This window comes from Necator americanus, chromosome I (genome assembly GCF_031761385.1).
Source record: "Necator americanus strain Aroian chromosome I, whole genome shotgun sequence".
Lineage (NCBI taxonomy): Eukaryota > Metazoa > Nematoda > Chromadorea > Rhabditida > Ancylostomatidae > Necator > Necator americanus.
This window is the reverse complement of record NC_087371.1, coordinates 9024719-9037520: the sequence shown is the minus strand read 5'-3', so window position 1 is coordinate 9037520 and position 12802 is coordinate 9024719.

Genomic DNA, 12802 nt, shown 5'->3' with positions numbered 1-12802 from the left:
ATTTTCTGAAACTATCTGTCATTGTCGGAAACGATGTCTCTTCAGTTCTTCGTTCCGTTGATTGACTAAGCTGTTTTTTTTTCAGCAACTGGAGGAGTTACCACCGCCTCCGACTTCATGGTAACCAAATTTCAACCAGTATGCTTTTCCATGCATGAACAAAACCTTCTGGAAAGTTTCCACACCTCAGTGCGCGAGATTTTTTTCCGAAAAATTCCCCCATTGCATCTTCTTCATTATCTACATAGAATAATCTAGAATAGTAAAAAAAAACCCGAATGCGACACGTTTTGAGTAGTTCTGAGCTCGGCTACTGAGACAAGTTGAGCGTCCTGGATCCTATTTAACAGCACTTAATTTTGACCAAGAATTAATCTCCTTTATTTATTTTTATTTATTTCTATTTATTATTATTTATTTATTTTTGTGGCTCCTATTAAACGGTATCCTGTCAGAATCAAGAAGAAAATACTTTTTTTTAAAAACATTCTTGTCCTACAATTTGAGAAATTCGTGGGTCGTTGTTATTTTCGAATATTTTCTTTATTTATTCTTGTTTTCTGCTATTGAAAACCAAAAAGAAACTCTTTCCGCTCCATTTATCCTGTTCTATTCTATTTCATCTATAATATTTCCATTCCTAATTATATTTTATCAATTTGTTTTAATCTATTTATTTATTTACCTATCTTTCTATTTTTATCATTTGTTTGCTATTTCTGCTTTTTTTGAATTTATTTTTCTATATTTTTTATTCATTGTATTATTATTCAATATATTTTTTTGTTGTTTCGGTTGCTGTTAATCACTGGCGCTGTTCAAGTAAATAATCGCATAAGAAAGGTTCTAACGTAAAGGCAGTGATGCGAAAATTCTCGTACCCCTAATTAGTCTTCAAATTATTATAAATTAAATTATCATAAAAAGTCATTAAAGAAAAAAAAATAGCCGACATCTACGACAGTAATTGAAGGAACCGTACAAAACTCAAAAAACCGCCACTAACTTCTGTTCCAAAATCCGTCTCCGACGGATTTTGACGTCGCAAACCGTCAAAATCCTCGGGAGTAGACAAAATTGAATTTTAAAGGATCCGTTCGAATCAAAATGAGCCGCTGACTTTAAATATGTATACAAACTTCAGAATTAGTTCTGATGAATTTTTGGGCTGAAAACAGGCGAATTTTACCCAACCTTCGTTAATTACCTAATTATTCAACCCTTCACACCCCCACAATCCTACCATTGGCATACCCCCCAGATATGTCTCCATGGAAGGAAAGGGGGAAGGAGGGTGGGTTTATAGGATCTGCGCTGATTTCTCAGAATTGATATAATTTGAATATATCAATATTATTTGATATAATAATTAATATATAATTAATATATAGTAAACAATATTAATATATTCGTGATCAGAAGGTTATTAAAAACAGTTTATTATCCCAGACATCATCTGTTGGTTTGTAATTTCTATTGTTTTCGGAAAAAGTGTTACATTGAATATTAATAAAAAAAAGTATACATTCGCAAATGTAGAAAACTTGTTTGGAAATTTTTTAAGGGAGTCATCTGTTCTTGACCGCAGTTTAAATTATAAGTACCTGTTTTCGAAAGTGTTTAGTTTTTCAACGTCAAACTTGCAATTTCGCTATGGATACCGGCATAGAAAGGGCGATGAATGCACTCTCATGGAAGAATGTGTTAGCAGAATCCCACGCGGAAAATGCTCCTGTAAAAAGAGTGTTGGACACTAACAAGCAAATATCCTTTTTTACTGTGTTAAGCTAATATTATTGATCTCATTAAAACATTCAAAAAGCCTTAAAGACAATAGAAAAAGATTTCAAATTTAAAAATGCACATGTACACAGTAGTATTTTAAGGTTTTGTTTGATTTTTCGACCTAAATGTTTAATTTTAGTAAAGGCAACAGCGGTATGTACGTCACGTTATTTCATGTAATTATTTGTTTAATTTATTTTGCGTACACCTTTTCACAGACTACACTTTTTTTCAACAAAAAAAAATTCAATCATCTCCGTGAAAAACAACAACAACGATTGGGACCTATAACTGCCTCTTAATGAAAATTCCCCACCTTCTTATCGAATCGGCTAAGCATATACGTATGTTGTGTATGGTGAGCGTAAGCCTTGTTTTTTTTCTCTTTTAGCTTATTATTTTCTAAAATTCATTTTAGTATTTTCTCTGTCCAAACCACCTATACATAGTTCTCAACTTAGCGACAAATTATTTCTTCAATCAGTGATCCGGTTCAGGTTTGAAATTCAATCGGAACAATTGCAACTCGTTTTCATTTTCTGCAAACGAATCGTTCTTTGTTTTCTCTTTCTTTCTTTCTCTCGTTCTTTCTTTCTTTCTTTCTTTCTTTCTTTCTTTCTTTCTTTCTTTCTTTAGAGTGTTGTTTACTACCGAACTAGTTCCTTTGTGGAACCATTTGTATTTATGTCTATACTGTATTAATTTCTACATTTTCTCAATTCAGAATGAATTCAATTCTTTTTATTATTATGTTCATAATTAGATCGCTACCATAATTGATGTACCGTAATCAAAGAAGGAAATGCCCGCGCTTTGCTACGCTTTATTCCTCTTTCGTAGGTCCCACCTGATGATATCCATAAGGACGAGGACGACGAGGAAGCGAATTCTGCAGAGGTGCCAATGCCTCGTTTTCATGTTGTTAGTTCCTGGGTCAGCACACGGGAACCGTGCGACCCAATCGATGATCCATAGATGCGTTTATCGAGCAGCACACTGGAGTAATAGATCATTAATCAGATAAGCACTTTTGACGGGTTTTGTACTGGATTTTGAATAATAATAATAATTTACAATCAATAATAAAGTAATAATGCAGATAATCATAATTAATAATTCTTAAATTGTTTAGTAATGAATAATAATTTTTATAATTCTCAAAAATACCTCTTAGTGAGCATATTATTATAAAATTTTTATTTATTGTTGAACAATTTAGTAATAATTAATTATGATTATTTGAACTGTTATTGAATTATTATCTATCGAAGTAACTATTAATTATGATTATTTGAACTATTACTTGATTATTATTTGTAACTTTATTATTATTTATAAAATAAGTAAATTGCTTAATAATGAATAGTGATTTTTATAATAATGTATTTACTAAGAGATATTTTTGGGGATTCTGGAGGTTTTATATTTCAGCTTAATCGACGCTACTTTATACGTCACGCCATTCTTTTCTTCCTAATCTAATCCTCCTTTTAAAAAAACGGTTTGGAAGATGCACAAGGCTGGCGCGCTCCAATCGAACTTGTTGTAAAAATTAGCGCGCCGGAACGCCCGAAGCGGTATCTTCCGGGCCGTTTTTTACAGCAGTTGGGAAGAAATGGACGTAATCACCGCCGTCTCCATAATCTACGATCTCGTAAACGAACACTTCACCTGAAATCTGCACCACCTCAAATTCGTGGGGTGATGCCTTCAAGTCGGAACACGAAACTCTCATGCTGAGGACATTAAAAATTCTGGAGGAAAAAAAAACCTAAGCACACGAAAGACAGCATTCACCTTCGTCCAGAAAGCCGGCGCTGAAGGACATTAGAATAATTGCGCGTCGACGACGATGGAGCTGCTCAAATATGCTGCACATCGCTCTCGAATTTCATTTTGATGGTTTTAGTGCAACATTTCCATTAGTGGGAATTTTCAGAGGTCTGGTGATGTCGCCGTCCGCAACAACACACTTGTTCACCATTTGGGGTCCCACTGGGTTCTATAGTCTTAGATGTGGAGGTTTTTTCCTAATGTTCTCTTTCCCCATTTAGGGTCCCACTAGCTTCCATAGGCTTAGATGTGGAGGTATTTTAAACGTTTTCTAAGTATACCTGGTCGATATGTACATGCCTTGCTGTTATTCTCATTTCACATGCATCTTCTCAATATTTATCTCATTTTTTTCTGCTTTTTTCTCCACTTCAAAATCTTGCCCTGCTAAAATTTCATATTATTTAATTGCATTTTATTCTACACCTGTTCATATTTACCGTCTTTCCTCTTTTTGTTTCCTATTCGCTTGACGGCCGCCGGTAAACGTTCACACTTCTCTTTTGCCCTTCCATTGAGCTTCTACTCGACCAGGCCGTAAAAAATCATGTTCTTGTTCTTCGCGAAGAATTTCAGGGATAAGTATAAACAACGATTGTTTTCTTATCCCGTTTACTACAACCAGAATTCAAAATTCAGTTTCCATCCTGTGACAAAATATTCAACATTGAATTCCTAGTTTTGCTCCAATTGAGTTTTTGCTTGTTTCTTGAAATTTTCGATTCTTTTCAGTTTTCTTTCCTTTTTCTTTCTTTCCTTTTTTAGCGGCTAGAATTTTTCCATACGATTTTACCGATGAGCTCTTGTCTATCAGTCTTCGTTAAAAGTCCTTACGCGCTTTTTCCACTTAATTCTAGCGATTTTATTGACAAATCCTGCAAAATTCACGATCTTCGATAGATCTTCGTTGATCAAGGCTAAAATTATAAAAATTTTTATCGATTTCAGAGGGCTCGTCCAGATTTTGAACCGTTAATCAAAACAGGAACAATGTGCCAACATTAAATCCGGCATAACACGAAATTGAGGGTTTTGGAATCCCTGCACAAATATATTCGGTTAGGTAGCGCAGATCACGAATATGAGCGAAAACACGCTTAATTCACCGTAGTTATCCAGAAAAACAGCGTAACGCACGGTTTTGTTGCCTTTCCCTCCTACGAGGCACCTACCGACGCCACATGTCTGCGAGGGCAGGCATACGCGCGCCGCGTCTCGCAGCGAGCGGAAGAGGCAGCGGCGTCAGCGTCTTTTAGATTGTCGACTGTAATTTTAATTATAACATTGTGTTGTGTAAATATTTGTAACAACATAGTACACATTCCCTATATATTCTTTTTTAATTTGCTTTTTTTTGCAACTACCTTCCGTTTTTCCCTCTTTTTCGATTTCGAATTTCATTTGAAGAATTAAATTTGAAATTTGATTCAACCAGTTTCACAGGACAGGACTCACCTATGAAATTCTAACTGTCGTGGAAGTTTCGGGAAAGAAAAAGAAGTTTCGCTTCGTTTCCGATTCATTATCTAAATGTTCTTGACAATCTATACATACTTAGAATATATTTGAGTGCATCCCATTATATTTTCGTCTTCTCGTCTGCGAAACATCCTTTTGAAGGAAAAAAAAGGCGAAAAAAACCATCTTAATGTAATATGATAGGGTTTCCGACGGGGATGCAATTAAAATGTTCCGGGACAAACGCGGCGTCCCTGTGTCATTTTCTTGTAACAGTTCAAATAAATGTGAGTACATACATACATATGTGCTGGCGCGTCCGCCCACGTCTAATCGAATCATTCGTCGTCTCGTATTGCATTTGCATTGCATTCCCATTCGCATTGATTTCTACGCACCCACACAGAAAAATTCTTAAAGGGGAGGGAGGTGAATTTTTTTTTTTGGAAGGAAGTGAAAAATCCATTCCTCATTCAGTTGTGTTTTGCGTTTATTGATGGTTTGATTTCAGCAATTTCATGGTATGTTGTTGTTGTTGGTGTTGTTGTTGTTGTTGTTGTTATTTAGGTGTTGTTGGTGGGCGTCAGCGTCGGTGGTTGCTTTCCTGTATGTACGTCGTTCATTCGTTCGTTTGCCACAAAGCGTCCATGCATTCACAATCAAGTCGCATAGGCTTTAATTAAGGCTAAGATGTTGTGGTCCAGTCAGTCCGTTCCGTCGATAACAACAATATTTTCGCAAACTATATTTTTTAGCATCCACAAGTAGCGCTTGATTCAGCCGCCAAGTTCCCACTTCTTCCGCTGGTCGTAGAGTCGGTTTATGTCGGTTTATGTGTTTATGTCGTCGGTTTTCCCTCTTTCACTCTCTTACGAATTTTTCACTTTTTCATCCATCTTGTCCCCGTAGTTTTTGATTTTAGCAAAATTCTGGATAATCTTCAACTTCTTTCCTTTTGAAAGCTTAGCATTTTGACGGGGATTCGTGTTTTCTTGTTGTGTCAACGATATTTTAGTAAAATTTCATTATTGTTCTCAAATTTCGTCTCACCTCGTCTTTATCAAAGGCCTGAAATGGTCTGGGGTCTTCCGGAAGCTATGCATACCCCATCAAACTCCTCCTCCCTCCTTGACCGGTCTCGATATCGTTCTAAGTACACCACCGAAGAACTCCAAACAGGAAAAAGTGACTAGGCTCACTGAACACCGGGGCCGGTGAACATCCTTGTTCTTACGGATTGTCATCAAAGACGAGTAAAACCTACACACTATACAATATCCTTGAGTATTGATGTCTGAATGGTGTTAAGGAACTGTATCTGGGACACTCTTAACACTTTCCGAGTTTTACGAAAGGCATAAAGTCGTTATTAATTGATAAGCACACAGTTTTATTATTCATGGACGGATTCTTGATGGAAATCCAGAATAAAAAGAAAATTACTGGACAGTTTTTCGTATTCTTCCTAGCCCATTTTCCTTCTTTAAACTTTTCTAGAACTTCTTTTTCCTAAGCTTTTTTCCTTTCCTTTCACTTTGTTCATCGCTTGCAGTTTTTCGTTTTTTGCAGGAAAATGTGTAGCCACGGAGGATTCTATACGGGAGTTCAAAAATAACGTTCTGAGCATTTATTTATTTATTATTATATTTTTGTTATTTATTATTGTTATTGTTATTGTTATATTTGTTATATTACCGATATTTTTGTCCTAAGAGGAAAACTTCATTCCAGAAAAAACCATCGAATATTTCTTTTACCAGCCGCGCTACCCAGCAATATTTGCGTAATTTGTTGACGAAAACTCGGTGCAACGGCACTACGTGATGGGACCCAAGCGCCTCTTGGAGAAACATTTCCAGTGCTAGAACGAGTGGACACGTATTTCCACTGCGTGACGTTGGATCTATCCGCAAGAAGATTTCCTGGATAGCATCGCATAGGACTTCGGCGGCGCCATTTATCCGGCGTAGCTTATTTATCCACTTGGTTAAGGACAGCGTAGCACGAATGTGAAGATATTTGGATCCGCGATGGAGAAAATAGTAGGGCTCGGATGAGGATTACAAATATGAGCGTGACTGGGCTCAATTCCCTCTAATCGTCCTGAAAAACTTCAACGCCAACGCCCCATCATCGTATATGCGCCGTATTCGCGACCATTTTCCCACGCGGTTTTTCGGGACGATTGGGGGAGAATTGAGTGCGGTCACGCACATCCTCATAATCTAAACCTCGAACCGTGTGTGGTCCATAAGAGGTCCTAACATTTTCCTCGAATTCGTTGTATGTTGACGTTAAGTGCCATCGGATACTGTTTAAGATCCGTACTTAGTTGGTAGTTAAAAAAAGGAAGTTGGTGGAGAGGGAGGGCGGTGTGAGACTTCAAAACTGCTCTAATCGAACTGCACACGGGGGAGCGCAAAAAACACTCTTAGAGCACAAAAACCATGTCCTTAATTGTCGAATGGGTCCCCCATTTGAGAAGTCGACTCAGTTCATTAATCGACAATTCATCACTGGAAATAAATAGCTGAGTTTAATCGGGACCCCAAAACCTAAGCGCCTAGTCTTCGAGGTCCCATGACATTTGGGCTGAAGCCAAACTAAGAGAAAAAAGGAAGATCGAGCTGGAAGTACCGCCTTGCTTTAACTTCACCAAATTCTCCAAAGAGGCTACTGGAAGTGAATAGCCAAGTTCTATCGAGTAATACTTCCTACGATAAAAAGAGAACCAAAAATGACCTCACGGATGGGTTTTCCGCAACCTGCATTTGACAGTTAAGAACGACCTTTGCGCTCTAGGAGTGATTCTGGTGCTCTAAGTGCAGCTTGGGTGCAGTTCGATTAGAGCAGCGCTCATTCTCTCCCCCCTCATTACATCTTATTTCATATCCTTAAGGGAACAACCTCTGGCTGCTTAGTTTGAGGGGTAGCGGACTTCAAACTTCACCAAACTCTCCAATTAGGCCTACTGCAAGTGAACAGCTAGGTCATAGTTTGTCTTGCATTCATTTTATTATTTTATCTTGTTTTATTCTATTTTTTATTATTATTTATCCTACTTTTTTTAGCGCATTTGATAGTTAGAGACGATTTTTTTGCGCTGGGATCGGTTTTTGCGCTCTAAGTGCAGTTTGATTGGAGCAGCTTTGAGTGGCTCCTTCCCCTCCACTCTATTTCTTCGCCGTTCAGATCCCATGTCGCCAATGTGTTGACCCACGGAACAGAACGTTATGGTCCAAACAGATCGCGGGGATCCAGCTCCGCATAATCAACACCTGGCAAATATGAGTCCTTGTTTGTTTGTTTTTTGTCATCGCCAAGGAGAGAGGAGCATAACGGTGTGTCCCACACAGAATGTGAACAGAAGGTTTCATTGTATTGGCTAAGAATCTGCTATTCTTCACGTCATTTTGTTCCAATATGGTGTCTAAGTTTGTGTCGAAGCGCTCTTAACTCATTGCTAACCTCTATTCAGAGATTCTCTCCTCCATCAGGATCGTCAGCGTTTCTTCCGCCTCTTCCTATACAAATGGCCGACATCATTTTTACTGGTTCCATTTTAGCAGTAGCATCGATTTCCGCCCACGTGACGTCAGCGTACGAGTTTGTGCATCGTCGCAGCGTTCGTGGATAGAGCAGCCCTCAGTGCTCAGCGATTCAGTTTTTGGCCGCGTGCCAGGGCCGACCATTTATCTCCTGCCGGGTTCCTTCGTGCTTCGTGGATGTCTCGGACGAGTTGTTAACGAGTTCTTTCTAACCATATTAGATCGCGGCGACTTTTGATCTACCTCTAATCGTGTTCGCACAGCAGCGTTTTGTGCTTGTGGAGACCGAATGGATGCTCCGTCCCAATATCTGGAGGATTTTGACAATTCGAGAATTGTTTTTTCTGCAAGTTTTCTTCGTTTTTCTTTGCGTTATTTTGTAGAATGTATCACAATTTAGAGGAGATTTTGAAATCTTCTTTTGAATTTTTTTAGAGAGATTGAAATTTTCTAGTTGAATGACTTTTTTTCTAGATTTGATTTAATTTTAACAAAATTTTTTAGTTCGCTGACGAAGCTTTTTTCTCTGATTTAAATTCTTTAATTAAATGATAGTCTTCCAAATTTAGTTTAATTTTGACAAAATTTTTTCAAATTCGCTGACGAATCTTTCTTCCCTTTCTTCCCATTCATTTCATCTTCATTAGTCCCTACACTTTTTTTTCGGGTGTTTAATTAAGAAAAAAACACAATAAGCAGCGAGAGCGTGTTTCCAAAAGATATGGAGCAAGAGGTAATGAGGGGGAGGGGGTGGGTGAGTCAACACCGCTCTAATGGAACTGCACTCATGCTGCACTTAGAGCACCAGAATGGCCCCTAAAGCACAAAGGTCGTTCTTGGCTGTCAAATGCAGGTTTCGGAAAACTCGTCCGTGAGGTCATTTTTGCTGCTCTTTTCTTTTTTTGCTGAAATTATTACTCGATAGGACTCAGCTATTCACTTCCAGTACCCTACTTGGAGAGTTTTGTGAAGTTAAAGCAAGCCGGTAGTTCCAGCTCTATCTTCCTTTTTTTTCTTAGTTTGGCTTCAGCCCACATTCATGGGACCTCGAAGACTTGGTGCTTAGGTTTTGTGTCCCGATTAAACCCAGCTATTTATTTCCACTGATGAATTGTCGATTGATGATCTGAGTCACCTTCTCAAATGGGGGACCCATTCGACAATTAAGGACATGGTTTCTGTGCTCTATTAGCGTTTTTTGCGCTCTAAGTGCAGTTCGAGTGCAGTTCGATTAGAGCAGTCTTGAGTGCCCTCCCTTCTCCAAATACCTCTTGCTCAAAGATGTCTCTTATAAACAGGAACTTTTCAAGAAAGGAAACAGGAAGTCGATTTCCGCCACATTTTCTGAAACATACGGTAACTGTCCTAAAGTTCTTGTGTACTATAATGTTTTTTTACTGATGCTGCTCTTTTTTTATTCTCTTTCTTTTCACTCATCCTTTTACTTCTATGTATGTTGAATTAAGAGAAAAAAACAATAAGCAACGAGAGCGTATTCCTTGGAAGACACATTTTAAATACAGGAACTTAGTCGATTTCTAGAATATTCTGAAGTATATAATATTATTCAAATATTCAAATCATGTTCATATTCCTTCGTTATATGACTTTGAAGTAGTGGACAATTTTTGTCCGCCATTTCTTTACGTTGAAATTTCTCTGCACTTTTTTGAAATGCTGTTTTTGATTTTTTTTTTCGCAGCGAATTTCTTCACGCTCGAACATTTGCATTTAAGATATCAAATTTCTTTCTTTTTGCACACAAAATCTTTATTGTTTAACAATAAATATTATTTATTGTTTCTGAAAATCAATTTCTGTTTATTTTTCAGAAAATTAATTTCTTATTCTACTCACTAGCTCTCTTGGAATTCAGAATTGTTCGTCAAAACTAATAGGTCTGGTATTTGTGGGAATGTTTTAAATTAATCTATAATATACTACCTATTCCGGAAATCAATGTATCTTTTGGCTTTCGGGTTTTTTTTGAAAAAAAACCTGGAGAAATTTTCTACTACCCAAACATATTTCGCAATCCTACATTAATTTCCAAATAACCTAATATTTACATTATATTATACGTTGTTGTTGTACTAACTGTTATATTATATCTGCCTTTTTCCTTATAACAATTATTACATTAATTCCGACTTCTGGGACTCAAGACTTACCAGAAAATTGTGTGAGTACATGACAAGTAATCCAGATTTGATCTACACCTGTTTAACTCTCTTCGCTTAATAAGGCAAAATCCTCTTACTATTTACTATTTCGATGAGTTGGGCAATTGGTGCCTTGCAGAAATGATTTGTGATTTTCACCTCTTTTTTCGGAGGTGATCCTTTAATGTTTTGCCTTACCGTGTGATACTGTATCATCGTGATCATCATGCTATATAATAACGGTCTTATTCTGTGTGTGTGTGGTGTGTATGTTGGTTTGTGTGTGGTGTGTATGTTGTGTGTGTGGTGTGTGTGGTGTGTGTGGTATGTGTATGGTGTGTGTGTGGTGTGTGTGTGGTGTGTGCGTGGTGTGGTGTGTATGTTGGTTTGTGTGTGGTGTGTATGTTGGTGTGTGTGGTGTGTGTGTGTGTGGTGTGTGTGTGGTGTGTGTGTGGTGTGTGTGGTGTGTGCGTGGTGTGTGTGTGGTGTGTGCGTGGTGTGTGTGGTGTGTGTGGTGTGTATGGTGTCTGTGTGTGGTGTGTGCGTGGTGTGGTGTGCATGTTGGTGTGTGTGTGGTGTATGTGGTGTGTGTGGCGTGTGTGGTGTGTGTGTCAGTCACAGTGACAGAAAGCAGTGAAACGGGCCAAACGGAGTCGAATTGGTGGGCGCTGGTGCCACCGTAACCGTTATAACGGGGTGAGACAGATCCCACGGACGGCGTTGGATTGGTCCGAAGGCGCCGGAAAGCGACGGAATGGGGTGAGATGGGTCCCGCGGCGTCGAATTGGTGTGCCGCGGTGCGATATTACTGCGCAAATTGCGGGAATTCGCGTACTATTCCATGTAATTCCAAGTAAATTTGTGAAAAAGTAAATGAAACGTTGTGAACCGTTTCATAGCCGTGAAGCTGCATCTGATCCATATACTCCACTGCATGTTTATTTCCCTGCTCGTTTCCATCATCAGCCCCTTCCTTTAGAAATTGGAAACACGCATGCAAACAGCTGCTTAAATGGTAGCCGACAGTTGACATGAACGTTATCTTTATCAGTACGATGATGTCGTTCACGTCATTTTATGTTAAAACGTAATTTTGGAATAACTGTTTGCGGGAGAACAGGAGGAAAACCCATACCTTAAGTAGTACTTTCAAATTGTGTCTATATTATATCGGTAGAATGAAAATGGAAGAATTACTGGCGTCTGCTCGACGAGTTCGAAGAACAACGGGAGTCAAGGTAATCAAGCTAAGGTAATTATATCGGTATCGAAGGAGTGTTTAAAGCTGAAGTTTAATGTTCTTCAACTTGTCTTGTTCGTTCTTTAATGTTCTAGAACTGACACGTGTTTAGAAAGAAAACTATGAAATATTCCACCTGAATTTATTTTTTAGGGGAAAAACGACGAAAGCGTTGTAAGAAAAACACATTTTTCACATTACAAAACACTCCAATTTCCAGGAAATCCCATTACTATTATTGTAATTCTCGTTGATCACTGAAGGCGAGCGAAGCGAACACCACAGAAAGTCTGAAGTCCGGCTTTAGTCGTACGTTCATACTGGTAACTACATGTAGGTCATTTGAAATGAGTTCTTAAAAAGAAATGAACTAATTTCATGCATTTTTCGCCGTACTATTTTTCATTTCACACATTTAATCGCTGTTTACGTTGTGGAACCGTCTTTTCTTTCCTTTCTCTATAACTTTGTGAGGCAAATGATCTCTCATAGGCAATATAATTACCTATGAGAAATACTTCATTTGAAGTGAAAAGATTCTCAGAAAAACTTTACAGTGCTTTTCGGTATCCCCTCCTTAGAAGATTTAGTGCTCAAAATTCAAAACAGTTGTTTTATTTTCTATTTTATCACTTTCTATTTTTACTTTTTCCTATTTTCCCGTCGATATTTTAATTTTTCTTGATTTGATCTTAAATTTTCCATCTCAGAGCAATCCCTAGCTTAGCAAAAATGTGATTTTGTTTAAATGTTTCTTTTTCTTCGCGGCGAATTAT